The 24,917-nt window shown below is 38.4% G+C and overlaps 1 protein-coding gene across 3 annotated transcripts in view; it reads left to right on the top strand.

Moving 5' to 3' along the window:
* Nucleotides 1–24,917, top strand: part of MAGED1 (MAGE family member D1) — an 80,331-nt gene that overhangs the window by 38,843 nt on the left and 16,571 nt on the right. Inside the window, exon 1 of one of the 3 annotated variants that reach the window (XM_045164514.1) lies at nt 20,648–20,672. The exons of the other annotated variants lie outside the window; for them this stretch is intronic. The gene's annotated coding sequence lies outside the window, so the exon portion shown is untranslated. Of the gene's footprint in view, nt 1–20,647; nt 20,673–24,917 lie in introns of those variants that run through there. 3 annotated transcript variants of the gene reach the window in all.

The following is a 24,917-nucleotide window of genomic DNA, read 5'->3' as shown; positions in this document are numbered from 1 at the left end:
AATACATTGCACAGGTAGCCCAGTTTGCCTGGAGGTTCCAGGCCAGTTACTTCTGGCGAAAAGTCTTGTCGAGTATAGCCTCGTGTCTGTACGTGTCATCGTTTTATATATGTGTTATGGTCTTAAGATTTGGAAACAGTGCTCCAATAAATTGTTCCATTTAAGGAAAGAGCTTTTATCCTTTTCTGTACTTTTCCCCGGAGAAGGCAATGGCACCCCACTCCAGTACTCTTGCCTGGAAAATCCCATGGATGGAGGAGCCTGGTGGGCTGCAGTCCATGGGGTCGCTAAGAGTCGGACATGACTGAGCGACTTCACTTTCACTTTTCACTTTCATGCATTGGAGAAGAAAATGGCAACCCACTCCAGTGTTCTTGCCTGGAGAATCCCAGGGACGGGGGAGCCTGGTGGGCTGCCGTCTATGGGGTCGCACAGAGTCGGACATGACTGAAGCGACTTAGCAGCAGCAGCAGTACTTTTCCCAGGGGTCCTGGGTGCAGAAGGAATGAGGATATGTTGATTCATTGTTTCTCCAGGTGTGATACGCCTGTTAGCTCAGGTGCAGCACTTTGCTTGTTACCAGATTTCTGATCCTTAGAGAGGAATATTTTCTGAATCAGTTGAGACAAAATTGAAGTATAAATCAGAATACCAATATATGGGGTTTTGTTCTTCTGATGACAAGATGTTTCTTCAGTGGGCAGTCTGTACGCACATGGACAGAATTTACCTCCCAATGCCGATTTTTGGTACAACATACTGTTGAAAGAGTGTTTAGGAGATACTCTGCCATTAGTTATGTTACTTCTCCCATGCTAGTTCTCCTAGATCAACTCTTCTTATTACTTAGGCGCTCCATTGTGACAGCCTACATTCCAAGATAAATAAGTGTCTTGTGCCTATTCCAACTGATTGAAATAGGTTTTCATACTATGCTGTCTTGACAGTGATTCTGAGGTGCAAGGGGGCAACTGTTTGGCAGATTACTGATATTTGCCAGAGATCGGAGACTGGCATCAGGCTGGCCTCATATACTACACCCTGATGATGATTTTTTAAAGAAATATTTTAAGTTTCTTCTCTATACCAGGTACTCTGATATATAGTTTGATAAAGATAAGCAAAAGATATGTTCCTGGTCATAGAGAAACTGATGTTAGTAAAAAGAGACATGTAAACAAATCTGCACGGCAACATATCACAGATGCTTGATAAAAAGTCTGTATAGAATACATAAGAGACACAAAGAAAGAAGTAGTTAATTCTGCTGGGTGAGAGAGGGTTCCAGAAGAAAATTAATGCATACATCTTGAAAGGTGTGTTGTCAATTTTAACTGTTGGATCTGAGAAATAAAGAGTCATTTCAAGCAGTGGTGGTATGAGCAAAGACACATTATATGAAATAATTCACTGTTTACAGTATGTTTATGATATGTTCAAGATCATTAGTAAACTTGGAACATAGAGAGTGAGAGGGTATTTAATGAGCAGGAGATAGTGGCTGGATCATGGAGAGCCTTGAATGCTATACTAAGAACAGTGGGAAGACATTTGGGGATTTCAGTCAAAGAATTAACATGGTAATAGTTGCACTTTAGAAATATCCACATTATATGAAATAATTCACTGTTTACAGTATGTTTATGATATGTTCAAGATCATTAGTAAACTTGGAACATAGAGAGTGAGAGGGTATTTACTGAGAAGGAGATAGTGGCTGGATCACGGAGAGCCTTGAATGCTATACTAAGAACAGTGGGAAGACATTTGGGGATTTCAGTCAAAGAATTAACAGGGTAAGATTTGCACTTTAGAAATATCCAGTGGGTGAGATTGTGATGGATACACTGAAGAAGACAGAACTGGGTACAGGGAGACCACTTGAGAGGCTATTACAAAAGAGGAGAGATGTTGATGCCTGAGTTAAGGCAGTGGGAATGAAATTAGAATACATGTATATAAGGAATTAAGAACTTGGTGCCTGACTGGAGGATATTTGAAGGCTGATGAGAAGAAGGAATCTAGGATGATCCTCAGTTTTCTTACTGCCTTGGGTGGTTGAGATTTAAAAGCCATTCCCTGAGCTGGGAACTCAAAATGAGAAACAGGTTTGAGGGGGAAAAGAATGAGTTCAATTCTGAACAGTTGAAATCTGAAGCACCTTTAGAATGTCCAAGAGGAATTACTCAATAAGCAACCAGCAATTTTATTCTGCTGCTTGAAGAAAAGTAGGGTTAGATCGTTTTGGAGGTCAAACGCAGAGGTGGTGATTTTAATTAAGGTATGAATGAGACTGCCCCAGGAGAATATGTGGAGTGAGAAGGGGGAGCAGGACAGAATCTCAGAAATACACGCATGTGAGGGTGAAGGGTGTGGGCAAAAAAGGTGAGAATGAGCAGCAGGAAAGATAGAGGGGAACCAGGGGAAATACTGCATTCTTGTTGTGCCCTCTTGTGGCGATCTGAGTTTCTCTCTCAGAATAAATTTCCCCTCTCCTGCCTTCAGTCTCCTCTGTCCCTGACTGTTTTGGACCAGTAATTTCCAGCTCCACTCTGTGACTGGAGCTACCAAGTCATATGGTGGTTCACCTTGTGATTCATCTAGCCTGGCATTTCAAGTGGTGTACTCTGCATAGAAGTTAAATAAGTAGGGTGACAGTATACAGCCTTGATGTACTCCTTTCCCAATTTGGAACCAGTCTCTTGTTCCATGAGCACCGAAGAATTGATGCTTTTGAACTGTGGTGTTGGAGAAGACTCTTGAGAGTCCCTTGGACTGCAAGGAGATCCAACCAGTCCATTCGAAAGGAGATCAGCCCTGGGTGTTCTTTGGAAGAAATGATACTGAAGCTGAAACTCCAGTATTTTGGCCACCTCATGCAAAGAGTTGACTCATTGGAAAAGACTCTGATGCTGGGAGGGATTGGGGGCAGGAGGAGAAGGGGATGACAGAGGATGAGATGGCTGGATGGCATCACTGACTCCATGGACGTAAGTTTGAGTGAACTCCGGGAGTTGGTGATGGACAGGGAGGCCTGGCGTGCTGTGATTCATGCTGTCGCAAAGAGTTGGACACGACTAAGAGACTGGACTTGATGAAGATTGAGGTCTATGTATCTTTTTGAATGAATGTTTCCATTTTCTTTGGATGTGTACACAGGAGTAGAGTTGCTGAATCACATGGTAGTTCTTAGGTTTAGGTTTTTTGAGGAGCTTTCATAGTGTTTTCCATAGTGACTGCACCAATATACATTCCCATCAACAGTGTGAGAAGCTTCCCTTTTCTCTACATCCTCACCAACATTTGTTACTGGTGTTCTTTTTGATGATAGCCTTTCTGACAGGTGTGAGGTGATAGACCTCAATGTGGTATCTCATTGTAGTTTTGATTTGCATTTGTCTGGTGATTAGCAGTGCTGAACGTATTTTCATGTGCCTGTTGGCCACCTGTATGTCTTCGTTGGAAGGATGTCTGTTCATGTCTTCAGCCGATTTTTTATTAAGTTGTTTGTTTTTGATACTGAATTGTATGAGCCTTTTATATTTTGGATATTAACCCCTTGTTGGTCGAGTCATTTGCACATATTTTCTCTGGTTCTGTAGGTTTTCTTTTGGTTTCATTTATGGTTTCCTTTGCTGTGCAAAAGCTTTTAAGTTAATTAGGTCCCATTTGTTTATTTTTGCTTTTTCTTTTTTCTTTAGGAAAAAGATCCAAGAAAACATTGTTATGATTTATATCAAAGAATGTTCTGTGTTCTCTTCCAGAAGCTTTTTGGTTTCAGGTCTTACCTTTAGGTTTTTAATCCATTTTGAGTTTACTTTTGTCTATGATGTGAGAAAATGTTCTATCTCATTATTTTACATGTAGGTGTCCAGTGTTCCCAATACTACTTGTTGATGATGAGACTATCTATTCTCCAATGTATATTCTGGTCTCTTTTGTCATAGATTAATTGATCATAGACGCTTGGCTTTGTTTCTGGGCTTTCTGTCTGTTCCATTGATCCGTGCCAGTACCATATTGTTTTGATTACTGTAGATTTGTAGTATAGTCTGAAGTCTTGGAGGATGATACCTCCAGTACTCTTTTTTCCTAAATATTTGACAGTTTGGGGTCTTTTGTGTTTCCATGTGAAATTTAGGATTGTTTGTTCCAGTAGTATGAAATATGTCATGGGTATTTTGATAGGAATTGCATTAAGTGTATAAATTGCTTTGGATAGAATGGCCATTTCAACAGATTAATTTTTCTAATCCAAAAGCATGGAATATCTTTCCCTTTTTTGGTATCATCTCCAATTTCTTTCATCAGTGTTTCATAGTTTTTATTTTTTTTTACATAATTAATATTTATACAATTTTCACACAACAGTAGGGTATAAATTCTTTTCAAGTTCCCATAGACTATAAGTTAGGAGACACTGGAACATATCCGGGGACATAAAACAAGGTGCAAAAGTTTCATGGTCTAAATGTGTTGAAGTCCTACAGAGTCTGTGCCCTTATCACTGTGGAATTATTTTAGAAACCAGTATCAAAAGATATTTGAAAATAGCCCACATATTTTCAAGTGCAATGTGACATTTACCAACAGAGATCTTTGACCTAGCCACTGAAAGCCTCAATAAAATTAGAAGACTGAAAACACACAGAGGGTGATTGGAGAGAGGAAAGCATTTAAATGAGAAATTAATAGCAGAGATTTTTTTAAAACCTCATGTATTTTGAAATTAAATGCCCACTTTTAAATGGTGGGTGTGAAGAAGCCATAACAAGGAAAACTAGAAAATACTTGTAACAGAATAAAACTGAAGAGAGAATTTACCAGAATTTGTTGCAGGCACCTGAAGGTACTCAATGCAACTAAATACAGTGTGGTATCTGGAATGAGGTATGAATGAAAATAGTGGACACTAGCATAAAATTTTGTAAAGTTTGAACAAAATCTGCACTGTAGTTAATAGTGTGGTATCACATGTTAATTTTATATTTTTTTAAACAATATAGTATTTCTTTATATTCTCAGAATTGAATTAGAAATTTCAAGCCTCAATAACCAATTATTTTTAATCACTAAGGTAATAAACTTTCTAGACTTTTAGCCGTAATACTAGATGCCAAAGTACATGGAACTATATCAAAGTTTTGAGTGAATATAAATTACAGATTTAGCGTTCTATTCATATTAATTCAAACAAGTGGAATCAAGATGTCATAAACTTTTCAGCTAGGCAAAAATTAATGAGTTTTCTAAAATGTATATTATGCATGCTATTTATGTATATATGTATACAAAAGCTTTTCTACTATGCTTAAAAAGGGCTTGAGAAGCAATTTCTGTAACTCAATTCCAGAAAAATAAACGACCCGATCAAAAAATGGGCCAAAGAACTACACAGACATTTCTCCAAAGAAGACATACAGATGGCTAACAAACACATGAAAAGATGCTCAACATCACTCATTATCAGAGAAATGCAAATCAAAACCACAATGAGGTTCCATCTCATGCCAGTCAGAATGGCTGCTATGAAAAAGTCTACAAACAATAAATGCTGAAGAGGGTGTGGAGAAAAGGGAACCCTCTTACCCTGTTGGTGGAAATGCAAACTAGTACAGCCACTCTGGAGAATAGTGTGGAGGTTCCTTAAAAAACTGGAAATAAAACTGCCATTTGACCTAGCAATCCCACTGCTGGGCGTACACACCGAGGAAACCAGAATTGAAAGAGACACATATACCCCAATGTTCATCGCAACACTGTTTACATGGAAGCTGGGACATGGAAGCAACCTAGATGTCCATTGGCAGATGAATGGATAAGAAAGCTGTGGTACATATACACAATGGAATATTACTCAGCTATTAAAAAGAATGCATTTGAATCAGTTCTAATGAGGTGGATGAAACTGGAGCCTATCATACAGAGTGAAGTAAGTCAGAAAGAAAAGCACCAATACAGTATATTAACACATATATATTGAATTTAGAAAGATGATAATGATGACCCTGTATGCAAGACAGCAAAAGAGACACAGATGTAAAAAACAGACTTTTGGACTTGGTGGGAGAAGGCAAGGGTGGGATGATTTGGGAGAATAGCATTGAAACATGTATATTATCATATATGAAATAGATCACCAGTCCAGGTTTTATGCATGAGACAGAGTGCTCAGGGCTGGTGCACTGGGATGACCCTGAGGGATGGGATGGGAGAGAGGTGGGAGGGGGGTTCAGGATGGGGAACACATGTACACCCATGGCTGATTCATGTCATTGTATGGCAAAAACCACCACAATATTGTAAAGTAATTAGCCTCCAATTTAAAGAAATAATTTTTTTAGAAAAGGGCTTGAGAAAGAACAACAACAAAGAGATGGAGAAACTGGAAAACATTAACTAAGTGAAATGGGAACACTGAATACGAAATAGAAAAAGTTAAAAAATTAGAAGTAAAAGATCATCATATAGACTAATTGTTTTTAAACATGGCTGCTCATTAAAAACACATTTGGAGCTTTGGAGAAAAAAGCAATGCCTGGGCATTTGTATTTTTCAGGAAATTCCAAGATAATTTTGATATACATCTGGAATTTAAAAAGTGGTTATGGGCTTTTCTATTAAATGGTGGTTTAAGTGATATAGAATTACATTATTTTCTGTTGACCAATCATGATACAATGGTATTTAGCAAATAATAGTTACATAATTGCAATAGTAAAAGATGTTTATCAATTTTCACATTCAATAGCCAGACAAAAAATAAAAGATAATTAGAATTGCAAGCCATAATGGAAATATGATTAAACTAACATCCCATGGACAGAGGAGCCTGGCAGGCTACAGTCCATAGGATCACACAGAGTCAGTCATGACTGAAGCAACTTAGCATGCATGAATATAAAATAATTATATACAATTTGGTGGGTTAAGTAAAATGATGTGATAAGTGGAAGTACATACATGCACCTGTTTTCATCTACTAGCCTGTCTTTGTCTTTTGGTTGATGTATTTAATCCATGTACATTTAAGGTAATTTTCTATATGCATGATCCTATTACCACTTGATTTTGGATTTATTTTGTGTTGGTCTTTTCCCTCTCGTGTGTTTCCTGCCTAGAGAAGTTCCTTTAGCATTTATTGTAAAGCTGGTTTGATGATGCTGAGTTCTCTTAACTTTTGCTTGTCTGGAAAGCTTTTGATTTCTCTGTCAAATCTGAAGGAGAGTCTTGCTGGGTAGAGTATTCTTGGTTGTAGGTTCTTCCCTTTCATCACCTTAAATATATCATGCCATTCCCTTCTGTTTAGTTTCTGTTGAGAAATCAGCTGATAACCATATGGAAGTTCCTTTGTAGGTTATTTGTTGTTTTTTCCTTGTTGCTTTTAATGTTTAATTTTTGTCTTTGCTTTTCATTAGTTTGATTACTACGTGTCTTGGTGTGTTCCTGCTTGGATTTATCCTGTCTGAAACTCTGTGCCCCCTGGACTTGGTTGACCATTTCCTTTCCCATGTTAGGGAAGTTTTCAGCTATTATCTTCTTCATATATTTTCTCGAGTCCTTTCTCTTTCTTTTTCTTCTGGGACCCTTAAAATGTGTTGTTGGTGTAATAATGTACCAGAGGTTTCTTAGGCTGTCTTCATTTTCTTAGATTCTTTTTTCTATATTCTGTTCTTCAGCAGTGATTTCTGCCATTATGTCTTCCAGGCTGTGATTTCCACCATTCCGTCTTCCAGGTCATTTATCCATTCTTCTGCCTCCGTTATTCTGTTATTGATTCCTTCTGGTGTGTTGCTCATCTCTGTTTGCTTGTGCTTTAGTATTTCTAGATCTTTGGTAAACGTTTCTTGCATTTTCTCCATTCTTTTTCCAAGATCCTGGATCATCTTCACTATCATTTTTCTGGAAGGTTGCCTCTCTCCACTTCATTTAGTTGTTTTTCTGGGGCTTTATTTTGTCCCTTGAGCTGGGACATAACTCTTCTTTTTCATGCTGATTAGCTTTCTTTGATGTGGTTTTAATTCTAACAGCTGCAGGAATATAGTTCTTGCTTCTTCTGTCTGCCTTCTGGTGGATGAGGCTAAGATTCTTATGTAAGCTTCTTAATGGGAGGGACTGGCAGTGGGAAATACTGGGTCTTCCTCTGATGGCATGCTCAGTAAAACTTTAATCCAATTATTTGATGATGGATTTTGTTAGTTGTTTGGCTTGAGGGCACCCAGCCCTGGGTCTAGGGCTCTATGGTTGGGTTAATGGTGACCTCCAAGAGGGATTACACCAAGGGATACCTTCTAGGACTGCTGCTGCCAGTTTTCCCATCCCCACAGTGAGCCACTACCAACCTATGCTTCCACAGAAGACCCTCCAACACTAGCAGGTAAGTCTGATTCAGTCCCCTATGGGGTCATTGCTCCTTTCCCTTGGGTCTTGGTGCACACAAGATTTTGTTTGTGCCCTCCAGGAGTGGAGTCTCTTGTTCTCCCAATCCTGTGGAAGTCCTGTAATCAAATCCCACTGGCCTTCAAAGTCAGATTCCCTGGGAATTCCCAGCCACTTTTCTGGATCTCCAGTCTGGGAAGCCTGACTTGGGGCTCAGAACTTTCACAACAATAGGAGAACTACTTTGGTATTATTATTCTCTAGTTTGTGGGTTGCCCACCTGGCGGGTATAGAATTTGATTATATCATGACTGTGCCCTTCCTACCATCTTGTTGAGGCTTCTCCTTTGTCTTTGAACGTGGGGTATCTTTTTGATGGGTTCCATTGTCTTCTCATCAATGGTTGTTCAACAGCTAGTTGAGATTTTGGTGCTTTCACAGAAGATAAGCACACATCCTTCTACTCCACCATCTCAAACCCATAGTGTGTTTAGAGTATAGATGTTTGACGTTCATAGTTATGTTTATTCCTAGGTATTTTACTCATTTCAGGGCTCATCAATGACCATTATTTTATAATAAAATCATTATTTTATTATAAAATAAAATAATCATTTTATTATATAATTGGAATTTTTTTAAGCTTTGAGCTTCAGAAAGGTTTTGGTATATGTGCTGTGCTTGACTTTTCTTAGGTATTCTTTTTACTCTTCAGTTAGGTTTTCACATATCTTGTTCAACAGTTTTGTTTTATTTTTCTTTGTTTGCTGAGACATATTTTATATGTGTATCTGTTTTTATGATCACTATTGCCTCCAATGTAGGCTGTAGAGGGTATATTTAGGTCAGTACCACGAGAGCACCCAACTATGTACAAGTATGAAAAGTGTTCCTATGCAAAAGAGATCACATGTAAAGTCCAGTCTGCTTTATTTCCAGAGAACAGTTCTTTACAACACAAATTGTCCTGGGGCAAAAACTGAAAATTCCATTATTTGGCCCTACTTACCTTGGACACAAATTGTACTCTGAAATGGTGTTATTTCAGTAATAGCAGACAAGCACAGTATTTAAGTTTGTATGCAAGGGCTTGAAAGCTAACACAAAGCTAGCTAGCAAAAGGAAAAAAAATAGCCAAAATGACTGTTAGATCTGAATTTCCAGAGAACTTGTTAACAAGAACATCCTATCAGAGTAAATTCTAGTTGTTTATTAAAAGGTTTTTTATGCCTTAAGAAATGATTCACTGACGTAAAATCTGTCTTACTTTAAAAAGGCTTCCATACATTTAGATGAATATCTAACTTCCTTTCTAATATTTCACATAAAGGTTTGTCATCCTATCCCAGGAAAGAGTTATTTTGGTTATGCTCTAGTAAGACTTATCAGTGTGGCCAAGGAAGATAGATCCAGTTGGTGCTTAGTCCCCACCATCCTGATTAATTAAGTAGCACCTACTGTACTATAGTATTTCTATCCCTTAAGAATTTGAACTCCCTAATCCAGGGCAATTGGGAGTCTAGTGGTGGTGGACATAAAGTTTCATGTTTAGATTTAATCTTCAGTTCAGTTCACTTCAGTTCCGTCGCTCAGTCGTGTACAACTCTTTGCGACCCCATGGACTGCAGCACGACAGGCCTCACTGCCCACCACTAACTCCCGGAGTCCACCCAAACCCATGTCCATTGAGTCGGTGATGCCATCCAACCATCTCATCCTCTGTCGTCCCCTTCTCCTCCTGCCCTCAATCCTTCCCAGCATCAGGGTCTTTTCAAATAAGTCAGCTTTTTGCATCACGTGGCCAAAGTATTGGAGTTTCAGCTTCAACGTCAGTCTTTGCAATGAACACCCAGGACTGATCTCCTTTAGGATGGACTGGTTGGATCTCCTTGCAGTCCAAGGGACTCTCAAAGAGTCTTCTCCAACACCACAGTTCAAAAGCATCAATTCTTTGGTGCTCAGCTTTCTTTATAGTCCAACTCTCACATCCATACATGACCACTGGATAAGCCATAGCCTTGACTAGACGGACCTTTAATTGCTGCCAAATATTTGTCTTAAGTGCTAATCAAAACCAAATTGCACCTAGAAACTTGTTTATGTTAAAAGATGGATAAAGCCAGTAAAGGGAATTTACGTGATTTCAGTGATCTGCATCATGTAGGAATTGTAAGGGATCAGTACACGGCATCCATTCCCATCACTTGATGGCAAATAGATGGAGAAACAATGACAACAGTGGCAGACTTTATTTTTTGGGGCTCCAAAATCTGCAGATGGTGACTGCAGCCATGAAATTAAAAGACGCTTACTCCTTGGAAGGAAAGTTTTGACCAACCTAGACAGCATATTCAAAAGCAGAGACATCACTTGGCCAACAAAGGTCCATCTAGTCAAAGCTATGATCTCTCCAGTAGTCATGTATGGGTATGAGACTTGGACTATAAAGAAAGCTGAGTGCTGAAGAATTGATGCTTTTGAACTGTGGTGCTGGAGAAGACTCTTGAGAGTCCCTTGGACTGCAAGGAGATCCAGCCAGTCCATCCTAAAGGAAATCAGTCCTGGATATTCACTGGAAGGACTGATGTTGAAGCTGAAACTCCAATACTTTGGCCACCTGATGCGAAGAGCTGATTCATTTGAAACCCTGATGCTGGGAAAGATTGAAGGCAGGAGGAGAAGGGGATGACAGAGGATGAGATGGTTGGATGGCATCACTGACTTGATGGACATGAGTTTGAGTAAACTCCATGAGTTGGTGATGGACAGGGAGGACTGGCGTGCTGCAGCTATGGAGTCACAAAGAGTTGGACATGATTGAGTGACTGAACTGAACTGAACTGAAGTAAATAACACTTGTTTTCCTTGCCCAGGTTCAGAATCAATTGAAATATAAATGTAAGAATCAGATAGATGGAGATCAAAACATTATCTTCATTACTCATAAAGCTGCTTGGAGAAGATGGTTTTAGTGTGAACTTCCAGTTAGTGTGGACCCCAGAGTTAGGCAGACTTAGACAACTGCAAAACCACAGGACTCCAGGCCAAAAGTAACCCCCTTCTTGCATGGCAAGGAGCCAGTCAGAATGCATGTTCACTGTAGACACACAAGTTACTGAAAGGGAAGCAGAGAAGAAGGGCCGGAGCCAAATCTACTCAGATATTTCTTCTAAACATACTAGGCATATAACTCATTTCTTCTCCCATGGGCAGAAGAGCAGGAGTGTTAGTCTAGTTGAAGTTCTTCCACATGGAAACATGAGAAGTAAAGATTAAGTGTCCCATCTAACATAGCTCAGTGATATATTCAGTACTGCCATTTACTTGAAACTGTCTATCCTCTTCAGTACCAAAAATATCACAGGTTTGCTTCTAGGTTCACACAAAAAATCTATTGGGATATTTTTGGAAGACTAAAGTATAGTGCAAATAATTGCATAGTATCATATTAAAGTCATATCAATAGAACATTTCAAAACTTCATCTAAATGCAATAACAAAACATGAAGAAATGCTTCTTAAAGGCAAATGTACTGAAAGAAATCCATTTACAACTATCAAGTGGGAACTCTAAATATTGTAACTTTTGAGCAAGATATGTTCTAGTTACTAAAGCTCTGAAATGAGGCTTCAAGTAAGAAATTTCCGTATTATATTTGCATTCATGTAATGTCCTCATATTGGGAGAGTTATGGTATGGGGGCAGGAGAGAAGAGAAAGGAAGGGGAAAAAAGAAATGAGAAAGATTGCAGTGGATTGGCACCATGTATAAAATTGTGGATGATCTGAGCTATGTATTTGATGCAGAAATGGGAAGAGTATTGAGTGACAGTGGGATAGTGTGGTGGTGAAGTGCCAGGGTTTGTGTGATCGTGGTGGCAGTGGGGACAGTGCGAATAACAGTGGAGGATGGTATGAGATCACTGGAAATGAAGTTGGGCAGTGTGAATGATAGTGACAGGACAAGAGCAGAATGTATGTGATAATGATAGTTAGGGACACAGTGTATGTCATACTGTGGAAGATGAAAATTGTGCATGTGAATGGATGTGTGAAGGAGTAGGGTGGGAGAGACAATGGTGAGAAAGGATATGAAGTTAATGAGACATGGGATCTTTGTGTGTTTGAAAATTGTGGATGGGGCATTTCAAGCAATAATAAGAGGATGTAGACAGTGGATGGAGTGGGGAAAATGTAGTGTGATGGTAGAAGATAGGTACATGGTGGAAGTTAGGGTTAGGGCATTTGTATTCTTGTATGTGATTCGGCGGGCAATGAGAAGTGTTACCAATTTGCGGGGGCGGATAGGTACAGTGAGCATGCCTGACAGTGGAGAATGAGAACATGATCATTTGGAGCATGGAAATCATGAGTGTCTGAGTGGGGTTGTTGAATAAAGTGAATGTTGGGAAAATGCAGTTTCTGACTGTCAGGAATGGCACAAGTATGTGTGTGAGGAGGGAGGTGATGTGGATATTCATTGTGAGTGTGTATGATATGGAGATGACATGAGCATGTGGGGAAGGAGTTTTGGAGGATGATGGAGATTTTATAGTGGGGATGGGACTCTGTGATAGTGGCTGTGGATAGGCGCTGTGTGATAGTGTAGGGATTGAGTAATGGTAGATGTGACTGAGTGATGGAGATGGTGTGTGTGAGAATGTAAGTTGATTAGAGATAGTCGTATTTGGCAATGGGTATTGTGATACTGTATGGATTCTTGTGTGTATGATAATACAGGATAGAACAATGTATGTGCAGAAATGGGAGTAATAATGACAGTTGTGTGTTAGTGTGAGAGTTTAGAGAATTGGGATAGTATATGGAGATCATAAATTACAGTCATTATCATATAAGTCATAGAAGGAATCATGTATGAATGAGATAGTATGTTAAAGACTGTGTATGTTTGTCTGTGTATGTTTGTCAGAGAGGGAGATTTCATGTTTTGTGATAGGTATTTGAAATTGCATTTGGATATGAGTAACAGTGATATGAAAAATAAGTTGCTTATAGGGGATATTTTTATCTTAACCCAAAACAAATCCAATGGTATAAAGCCCAAGACTTCCATGATTTTCATCAATATCTTAGCTACCACATATTTTATTGTTTGTTGTTCCATGACTCCTACTTAGCATGTTGTTCCCATCATAGTTGCCCAATGGCTGCTGCAAGTCTGTTCCAGGTAGGAAGATGAGGAAGAGGAGAAGGCAAAATATCTTGTCAGTAGAGTTATTCTCCTTTATACAAAGCTTTCCCCCAAATCCTACCCAACAGTTTCTACCTACATCCAGTGTCTAGTGGACAGATCTGTGACACGTGACCACCAGTATCTGCAAGGTTGTCTGGGAAATATAAGTTTAGCATTGGGAACATTATCACCCATAATAAAAAAAAAAAAGTTTATCTAAATAAGAAAAGATGTTGGGTAGGATACAGCCGGTAGACAAAGAGAGGTTGAAGATATGGAAGAGAGGGTATAATGAATAGATTAAAATATCAGATGTGAGAGATACAGAATTCAGGGTACAGGGACACTATATAATTGGCATAGTTTGAGGTGCTGGGGATGATGTTGTGGTAGGCAAAAATAAACATGTTTTCTCTGTCGTCATTGAATTTTACTATCTTGTGAAAAAGGCAGACATTAATCACAAACCAAATTTTTGTGAAGGTGATACCGCTGTGGAGGGGAAGTACGGGGTTCTGTGAATAGGTTTAAAGAGAGGTTGATCTACTCAGGGAGGTCAAAGACAGAGGAAGTGATGATTGAGCCGAGATCTGAAGGCAGAGTCAGAGTTAACTGGATGAAGGATGATTGATGGTTGGGATGGGGGAAAAGTGTTCCCAAAAGAGGAAACAGGATAAAAGACATTTGTGCACTGTTTTTTCTTAAAAAATTTTAACTTTAATTTAGAATATTTGCTATTGTTATGTCTTCAAGTTCACTAATCTTTTTCTAGTTAATTCCATCCAGTGTATTTTTAAATTTCAGTTATTATGGTTTTAATCACTAAACCTGTGATTTGCATCTTATTAATTATATATCATTTCTCTACTTAACATGACCATTGTTTTCTCTAGCTTTTTGGTCATATGGAACAAATATATGTTATCTGCTAAATATAGCATCTATATAAGTTCTGCATCAGTTTGGATTGATTTTTTTTTTTCTCCTCATGATGGGTCATGTTATTTTGTTTCTTCATATGCCTGGGTTTTTTTTAATTGGATGCCAGACATAATGAACTTCACTTTTTGGTAAAATTTTGGTATAAATGTTTACCTTTGGGTACTATTTTTGTATTATTAGACATCTTTTTGAGCTTTATTACAAGAAGCAGTTAACTTTGAAGCAATTAAATATTTTTCAAGCCATGCTTTTTAAGATTGATTAGGCAGGACCACAGCAGTGTTTGCTAAATCATCCCAGTGTACTGAAGCAAGACTTGTCTGAATAACCCATGCCTCAGGAATTACGAGTTTTTCTGCTCTGAATGGTGGGAACAGTCCACAGACCTGTTTGAGCTTCTGACACTTGTTCCCTCTAATACTTTCAGGTGGTTCTTTTCCTAGCCTTGTATCATTTCCTTAAGTGCATTCACTAATCAGTACTCTCCTGAATATTGCAATGCTTCAAAGGTCTTTGGAGTGCTCCCTAAGTGCAGCTTTCTCCTTTTTAGTATTCTCTGAACTCCAGCCACCTTGGTCTTTTCTGGTCTTATCCCTGTCACCTAATAGAATCCTTTGAGGCTTGACTGCATTCTCCCTCATTGTACCACGAACTGGAAACTCCCCCAAATTGTAAAGGTTCACCTCATTTTCCTTTATCTCTTAGGGATCACTGTTTTTCACTTCCTGATGTCTAGTGTCTTTAAAAAAATTATTTCACATTTTTGGTCCTGTCTTTTTAAGTGTTTTTGTCAGGTTGGAGTATAAATCGCATCTCCAGCTTGCCTCTCAGGAAGCTATGTGGAGGAGACTTGTTAAAGAATTCTTTCCTTTCTTTCCATTTTCGTTTCCATTTCCTTTTGCTCTTCTTCTTTATTCTTCCTCTCCTCTCCTGTAAGCTGGTTGATTTCCTCACTGCTGCCATGTATCAGGTATAAGTGATGGCTGTACTTTAAAATTTGTGTTGTCAGATAAAGAGAAAGAGCCTGATCAAGAAAAAGAACTTTATTCAAAATCAAGGATTGGAGGAAGATTTTGGATCATAGGGAATGTGACCACATATTTCAAGGGTCACTCTTCAAGACTATGAATTTAAGGAGCTTCTGAGTGTAAAGACAGGTTAAAGATGCTGATTAACTTCCCGTCAAAGGATAGATGTTTAAGCCTTGGAATAGATACTCACCGAATTGGCTCCCAACCAGAGAGCTTCCAGGACTATAGTAAGTGTTAGAGTAACTGTGCTTTAATCTCAGACACTGTCTTATATTAGGATAAATCCATACATAGGACAGACAGCCTATGATGTAGGTCACATGATTATAGCTTCAGTCCAACTGTGGAGATCATAAGTCACCAAGAAGGTCATGATGGTGAGAAAACATGTGCAAAGAGCATTGAAGAGCCTTTAACCAGACTTCAGATATTGCTAACACCAGAAAATTCATCAGCAGAAATAAACCTTACAAATGTAGTGATCATGGCTGATCTTTAAGCCAGAGTTCAGATTTACTCAACATCGCTAGCCATTAGTTCAGTTCAGTTGCTCAGGCGTGTCTGACTCTTTGCGACCCCATGGACTGCAGCATGCCAGGCTTCCTGTCCATCACCAACTCCCGGAGAGTACTCAAACTCATGTCCATCGAGTGATGCCATCCAACCACCTCATTCTCTGTCGTCCCTTTCTTCTGCCTTCAGTCTTTCCTAGCATTAGGGTCTTTTCTAGTGAGTCAGTTCTTCATATCAGGTGGCTAAAGTAGTATCAGCTTCAGCATCACTCCTTCCAATGAATATTCAGGACTGATCTCCTTTAGGATGGACTGGTTGGATCTCCTTGCAGTCCAAGGGACTCTCAAGAGTCTTCTCCAACACCACAGTTCAAAAGCATCAATTCTCTTGAGCTCAGCTTTCTTTATGGTCCAACTCTCAAACCCATGCATGACTACTGGAAAAACAATAGCTTTGACTAGATGGACCTTTGTTGGCCAAGTAATGTCTCTGCTTTTTAATATGCTGTCTAGGTTGATCATAGCTTTCCATCCAAGGAGCAGGCATCTTTTAATTCATGGCTGCAGTCACTATCTGCAGTGATTTTTGGAGCCCAAAAAAATAGTTTCTCACTGTGTACATTGTTTCCCCATCCATTTGCCATGAAGTGATTGGACCAGATGCCGTGATCTTCGTTTTCTGAATGTTGAGTTTTAAGCCAATATTTTCACTCTCCTCTTTCACTTTCATTAAGAGCCTCTTTAGTTCTTCCCTTTCTGTCATAAGGGTGGTGTCATCTGCATATCTGAGGTTACTGATATTTCTTCTGGCAATCTTGATTCCAGCTTGTGCTTCATCCAGCCTGGAATTTCATATGATGTCCTGTCATATAAGTTGAATAAGCAGGGTGACAATACGCAGCCTTGACATATTCCTTTCCCGATTTGGAACCAGTCTGTTGTTCCATGTCCAGTTCTAACTATTGCTTCTTGACCTGCATACAGATTTCTCAGGAGTCAGGTCAGGTGGTCTGGTATTACCATCTCTTACAGAATTTTTAAGAGTTTGTTGTGATCCACACAGTCAAAGGCTTTGGTGTAGTCAGTAGAGAAGTAGTAGATGTTTTTCTGGTATTCTCTTGCTTTTTTGATGATCCCATGGATGTTGGCAATTTGATCTCTGGTTCCTCTGCCTTTTCTAAATACAGCTTGAACATCTGGAAGTTCATGGTTCATGTACTGTAGAAGCCTGGCTTGGAGAATTTTGAGCATTACTTTTCTAGCATGTGAGATGAATGTAAGTATTCAGTAGTTTAAACATTCTTTGACATTGCCTTTCTTTGGGATTGGAATGAAAACTATCCTTTTCTAGGCCTGTGGTCACTGCTGAGTTTTCCAAATTTGCTGGCATATTGAGTGCAGCACTTTCACAGCATCATCTTTTAGGATGTGAAATAGCTCAACTGGAATTCCATCACCTCCACTAGCTTTGTTCGTAGTGATGCTTCCTAAGGCCCACTTAATTTTGCACTCCAGGATGTCTGGCTCTAGGTGAGGGATCACGCCATCATGGTTATCTGGGTCATGAAGATCTTTTTTGTACAGTTCTTCTGTGTATTGTTGCCACCTCTTCATAATATCTTCTGCTTCTGTTAGCTCCATACCATTTCTGTCCTTTATTGTGCCCACCTTTGCATGAAATATTCCCCTTAGTATCTCTGATTTTCTTGAAGAGATCGCTAGTCTTTGCCATTCTATTGTTTTCCTCTATTTGCATTGATCACTGAGGAAGGCTTTTTTTAATCTTTCCTTGCTGTTCTTTGGAACTCTGCATTGAAATAGGTATATCTTTCCTTTTCTCCTTTGTCTTTTGCTTCACTTCTTTTCTCAGCTATTTGTAAGGCTCCTCAGACAACCATTTTGCCTTTTTGCATTTCTTTTTCTTGGGGAGGGTTTTGATCACTGCCTGCTGTACAGTGTCATGAACCCCCATCCATAGTTCTTCAGGCACTCTGTCTATTGGATCTAATACCTTGAATCTATTTGTCACTTCCACTGTATAATCATAAGGGAGTTGATTTAGGGCATACCTGAATGGTCTAGTGGTTTTCCCTACTTTCTTCAATTTAAGTCTGAATTTGGCAATAAGGAGTTCATGATCTGCGCCACAGGCAGTCCCAGTCTTGTTTTTGCTGACTATAGAACTTCTCCATCTTCGGCTGCAAAGAATATAATCAGTCTGATTTTGTGGTGATGTCCATGTGTAGAGTCTTCTCTTATGTCGTTGGAAGAGGATGTTTGCTATGACCAGTAGGTTCTCTTGGCAAAATTTTGCCCTGCTTCATTTTGTACTCCAAAGCCAAACTTAATTGTTACTCCGGGTATCTCTTGACTTCCTACTTTTGCATTCTTTCCCCTATGATGAAAAGGACATCATTTTTCGTTTTAGTTCTAGAAGGCCTTGTAGGTCTTGATTGAAGCATTGAACTTCACCTTCTTCAGCATTACTGGCTGGGGCATATACTTGGATTACTGTGATATTGAATAGCTTGCATTGGAAATGAACAGAGATCACTCTGTCATTTTCAAGATTACACCCAAGTACTGCATTTTGGACTCTTTTGTTGACTATGAGGGCTACTCCATTTCTTCTAAGGGATTCTTTGCCCACAGTAGTAGATGTAATGGTCTTCTGAATTAAATTCGCCCATTCCAATCCAGTTTAGTTCACTGATAACCTAAAATGTTGGTGTTCACTCTTGCCATCTCCTGTTTGACCCCTTCTGATACGTCTTTATTCATGGACCTAACATTCCAGGTTCCTATGCAATATTGCTCTTTACAGCATCAGACTTTACTTTCTCACCAGTGACATCAACAACTGGGCATTGTTTTTGCTTTGGCTCCATCTCTTCATTCTTTCTGGAGTTATTTCTCCACTCTTTTCCAGTAGCATATTGGGCACCTACAGACCTGGGGAGTTAATCTTTCAGTGTCGCATCTTTTTGCCTTTTCATACTGTTCATGGGGTTCTCAAGGCAAGAATACTGAAGTGGTTTGCCATTCCCTTCTCCAGTGGACCACGTTTTGTCAGAAATCTCCACCATGACCCGTCTCTCTTGGATGTCCCTACAAGGCATGGTTCATAGTTTCATTGAGTTAGACAAGGCTGAATGGACAAATGAGTTAGACAAGGATGAATGCATAAAGATGTAGTATACAAATACAAAGAAATACTAACCATAGAAACAAATGAAAATCTGCGATTTGTAACAACATAAATGGTCCTAGACAAATACTGTATGTTATCACTTATATGTGGAATCTAAAAAATAAGACAGATGAATGAATATAGCAAAACAGAAACAGACTCTGAGATACAGGGAACAAGCTAGTGGATACCAGTGGGCAGAGGGAAGGAGAGGGGGGCAATGTAGGAGTAGGGGATTAAGAGGTGTGAACTACCATGTGTAAAATAAATAAACCACAAAGATATATTCTGCAGCACAGGGAATTTATAATTCCTTTAAATAGAATATAATCTATAAATGTATTGAATAGTATTGAATAATCTATAAAAGTATTGAATACTGTAAATGTTGTATACTTTAAACGAATATAATATTGTAAGTTAACTAAATTTCAATATAAAAAAGTTACTAACTGTAGTTCAATGTATGGTGATGAGAAGCCATAGGCATGCACTCTAAAAGTCTTTAGGAACAAGTCAAACCTTAGTAATCATCAGAAATTCCAACCTGGAGGGAAACTGTTGACTATCCAAAATGTAATGCAAAACTCCCCTCTCTTCATTTAAATAATTTTTTGGAGTATAGTTACTTTACAATGTTGTGTTATGTGCTGCTGTACAGCAAAGTGAATCAGCTATATGTATATATATATCCCCTCTTCTTTGGATTTCCTTCCCATTTAGGTCACCAAAGAGCATTGGGTAGAGTTCCCTGTGCTATACAGTAGGTTCTCATTTCTTACCTATTTCATACATAGTAGTATATATATGTCATTCCCAGGATCTCCCAATTCATCACTCCCACTTTCCCTATTGGTGTCCATACATTTGTTCTCTACATCTGGGTCTGTATTTCTGCTTGGGAAATAGGTTCATCCATACAGTTTTTCTAGATTCCACATATATATGTTGATATATGATATTTGTTTTTCTCTTTTTGACTTACTTCACTCTATATGATAGTCTCTGAGTCTATCCACATCTCTGCAAGTGGCACAGTTTTGTTCCTTTTTATGGTTAAATAGTTTTCCAGTGTATGTATGTGCTACATCTTCTTTATCCATTCCTCTGTTGATGGACATTTAGGTTGCTTCCATGTCCTGGCTATAGTAAATAGTGCTACAATGAACTGTTGGTGGGAATGTGGATAGGTGCAGCCGCTATGGAGAACAATGGGGATGTTCCTTAAAAAAACTAAAAACAGAGCTATCATATGACCCAGTAATTCCACTCCAGGGCATATATATATACATCCAGAGAAAACCATAATTCCAAAAGATAACATGCATCCCTTCTCTTACCTCATGCAGATTCCCCCTAATCTCTGTAAGTGGTTCTTTGGATCCCTCGTCACATGGCTTTGGGCTTCCCTGGTGGCTCAGATGGTAAGGAGCCTGCCTGCAATGTGGGAGACTGGTTTTATCCCTGGGTTGGGAAGATCCCCTAGAGAAGGAAATGGCAATCCACTCCAGTATTCTTGTTTGGAGAATTCCATGGACCAAAGAGCCTGGTGGGCTATTGGTCCATGGGGTCACAAAGAGTCGTACACGACTGAGCAATTAACACTCACATGGCTTTGGCAAGGGAATCACATGCCCTTCCCTTCTTCAAGAGAGGGAAAGACACTACCAAGCCAAGGACTCACAACACCGTAAATTGTTCTCTGATTCTTTCTAGTCTCTTAAGTACATTTGATTTGGGCTGAAAAGGAATGCAATAAGTATCAATAACATGACTAGTCAGCCACCCCTGCCTAAGCCCTATAGGATTGTGTTCAGGACTCTGTGGTGTCTCTTTTTAGAATATGGGGATACTTGGCATCCTTTTTTGTTCGCTTGTTTTAGCAGTGCAGCTTTAACCAAAATTCTGAGGCAACTGTAGAAGTCCCATTAAATGCCCTGCTGAATTTGTATTGTGTTTTCTTATTTTATACTTCTGTAGAAGCATGCTTCTGTCATGAAAATCATCAAAATAATTCAGAATTTTATCATTTTCACTTAGAACATAGTCTTGAAAGGTAAATTACTAAGAAAGCATTTTTAGGCCCGAAATCCACATTTCCAAATTAATTTCCAGAAAAATAAATGTCTATTTGACTTTTGGATTGCCATAAAAAAATAGAGTAACAGTGGAAAAGAAAGTAATGGTTTACCTTTTTTCTTAGATCAGGAATTCATAAACAAAAGGCAAGCTACAAACTAAAAAAAATGCAACAAATGTGCTAGGTATAAGGTTAATATCCTTAATATATAAAGAACTCTCAGGCAGAAGTACACATGACTAATAAACACTGAAAGTGTGTTGCACTTCATTAATCATGAAAGAAATACAACTTAAATCAATTAAGTTATCAGTTTGTCTATCAAACTGGAAATATTTTTAAGGTAAACATTCAATACTAACACTCTCAGAGTACATGAGACCTCTTGTACATTACTAGTATTGATTAAAAATTCTTACTGGAAAACATTTTGGTAAAAGAGTTCATATACCTTTGCCTAGTAATTCCATTTCTAATAATTTACCATAAGGAAATAATTTGAGATATGCATTTAAGTTTGTGGGGGAAAAGTCACCACAATGATAATCTAATGAACAAAAATAAATAGAAATAATACTTTTGTTAATTAGCATAGGTAAATTTGTATCCTTGGATAGTGCATAGTTATTATAAAGGAAGTTTGCAAGGCTTTTTAATGTCATGGAAAATATTTTGTGAAAATAATTGTGATGTAACATCATGTACTGAAAACTGTCTCAGATGGAGTACATCTATTACTATTGTGCATGCGAGTGTGGTGTACAATGTTGGCATTGGTATGGTATTCCAGTGCTTTTCAGATGATCCTTGTTTCATAAAATGTAATCAGGAAATGCCATAAAGCTGAAGTATGTAATGACTTGTCTAAGCCCAGATCCTTATCTGTTACAGTTGTTGTTAATGCTTCATGATTCTCAAATTACATATTATATTGATACTGAACATTAAGACACACATGGAGCTAAATCATATTGCAGGTATCTGAGAACATAGATATATGTATGGATTTGCCAGTGCAAATGATAGAGGGCCTGTATGTCACAAGATACTGAGAGCCTGTGTGGCATGATCATCTGATAAAATACCAAACAAACATTCTCAAACTGTGTGGAAAGTTCTACTAGTAGGCTTCTTCCTCTTGTCTCTTCTGGTAACCTTCTGCCTATTAATGGAATGTTAGTTGTTAGGTGATGGGAAGGAGGAATTAACTGGAAGGGAAGTGGGGGTAATGAAAGAAGGCAATGGCATCCCACTCCAGTACTTTTGCCTGGAAAATCCCATGGATGGAGGAGCCTGGTGGGCTGCAGTCCATGGGGTCGCGACTAGTCAGATACGACTGAGCGACTTCACTTTGACTTTTCACTTTCATGCATTGGAGAAGGAAATGGCAACCTACCCCAGTGTTCTTGCCTGGAGAATCCCAGGGACGGGGGAGCCTGGTGGGCTGCCGTCTATGGGGTCGCACAGAGTCGGATACGACTGAAGTGACTTAGCAGCAACCTATTTAAGTTTATAACAAAATCATTTGATGTAATCGCAAGATGTCAGTTTGACGGCTCCCATGATGAAAATTGGCATGAAAAACACAGTAAGGTTTCTTAAAATTGTGTGTGATTGGGCTCAGTTGTTTATGTAAGACTGAGATCCATTAGTCCTTGAAAGCAGTTACTAGGTGTGTTTTTGCTCATCATTCTATCCCCTACACTTATCCCAATACATAGCATCTCATAAGTGTACAGGACTTTAAATTTCTGTGTTCTTTTACATATGTAAATGAAAGAGATGAAATCAAGTTACCTCCATTTCAGAAAACATGGAAGAGGGATTTAAGAATTCCATAATGCTCATTTTGAGGCACCATGGTGTTTTATGTTTGGGCTTTGATGTATAGTATCTTTGTAAGAGTTTCAAGAATCATATTTGTTTATTTTTAATCATAGTTTGGCCACTCATTGTGGCATGCAGGATCTTAGTTATCAAACCCATGCCCCCTGCAGTGGAAGCACAGAGTCTTAACCACTGGACCACCAGAGAAATCCCTCAGAAATCGTATTTTGAATGATTAGTTTATCATTTACTTAGAAAGGGATGTTATAATCACATGCTATGATTTGGGTTTTATTATTCCTTGTACATCTATCAAATTGTTTTTTGTATATTATTCTGTTTACATTATGCAAGAAACTTAATCTAAAATAATGTTTTGCCTTAAAATACTATGTCTAATATGAATATATCTTCTTTTGTTTATTGATTATGTGCCATAACTTATTTCATCCTTTTATCCTTGCTGTGTGTTTGTGGTTGAGATAGTTCTTTTGTGAATTTCATGTAATTATTTAATAATGAAAAAGGTATTGCATAAATTTCCTTTTATTAAAGCATCCCCAAGATATCTATAATTGTAGTTTGGATTTTCTCTTTGAAGGAAAGCTTCACTTATTCCCTCTCTAATGCTCTTCCTGTCTTTATATAATTCTACGTTTCTGCCCTGTGTCATTTTTCTTGTGCCTGATAAATCTTTTAACACTTCTTGTAGGGTGGATCTTCTGGTAATGAATTCCTTCAGTTTTTGTTTGTCTGAGAAAGTCTTTTCATCTCCTTCACTTTTAAAGAATACTTTAGCTAGACACAGAAATCTAGGCCATTGGGTTTTATTCTTTTAACATTTTAAAGATTTCACTTCACCTTCTTCTTGCCTACATAGTTTCTGATGAAGTCTTGTGTAATTCTCATCCTTGTTCTGCTATAAGTATACTTAGATTTATTTCTCCCTTGGCTTCTTCCAGTATTTTTTCTTTGCTTCTGGTTTTCTGCAGTTTGAATATGATGTTCCTCAGTGTAAATTTCTTAGTGTTTTTCTGCTGGTGTTCTCTGAGTTTCTTGAATCTGTGATTTGTTGTCTGCATTAATTTTGGAAAAGTCTTAGTCATTATTATTTGCAGTATAATGTTCCATTCCATTCTTGTGTTCCATTCTTTCTTTTTTCTTCTTCTTTTGTTCCAGTTGTGGCATATGTTGAATCCTTTGAAATTGTCTCACAATAATTGAATGTTCTGTTTTTGTTTTTGTTTTCCTTTCTTCTGTTTATATTAGTTTGGGAAGCATCTCTGGCCATATCTTCCAAATTCACAGATTCTCTCAGCCATGTCTAGTCTACTAATGACCCCATCAAATGCAATCTTTATTTCTTTTATGAGATTTCTGTATTTCTAGCATTTCCTTTTGGGGGGACAGCACCCCTTGGCATGTGGGATCTTAGTTCCTGGATCAGCAGTGGAACACATGCCCCCTGCAGTGAAAGCGTGGATTCTTACCAGTGGGCTGCTAGGGAAGTGCTTCTGGCATTTCCATTTGATTCTTTCTGAGGATTTCCATCTCTTTGCTTACATTACGCATTTGTTCTTGCATATTGTCTGTTTTTTTATTAGAGTCTTTGACATATTAATTATAATGTATTAAATTCCCTAATAATTTCAATAGTTCTGTCATATTTGAGTCTGATACTTTTGCTTTGTCTCTTCAGACTTTTTCTTCTTGCCTTTTGGTGTGCCTTGTAATTTTTTTTGAAAGCTGGACAAGTAATAGG

This window comes from Bubalus bubalis, chromosome X (assembly GCF_019923935.1).
Source record: "Bubalus bubalis isolate 160015118507 breed Murrah chromosome X, NDDB_SH_1, whole genome shotgun sequence".
Lineage (NCBI taxonomy): Eukaryota > Metazoa > Chordata > Mammalia > Artiodactyla > Bovidae > Bubalus > Bubalus bubalis.
The sequence above is the reverse complement of the archived record's forward strand: the minus strand, read 5'-3'. Positions and strand labels throughout refer to the sequence as shown.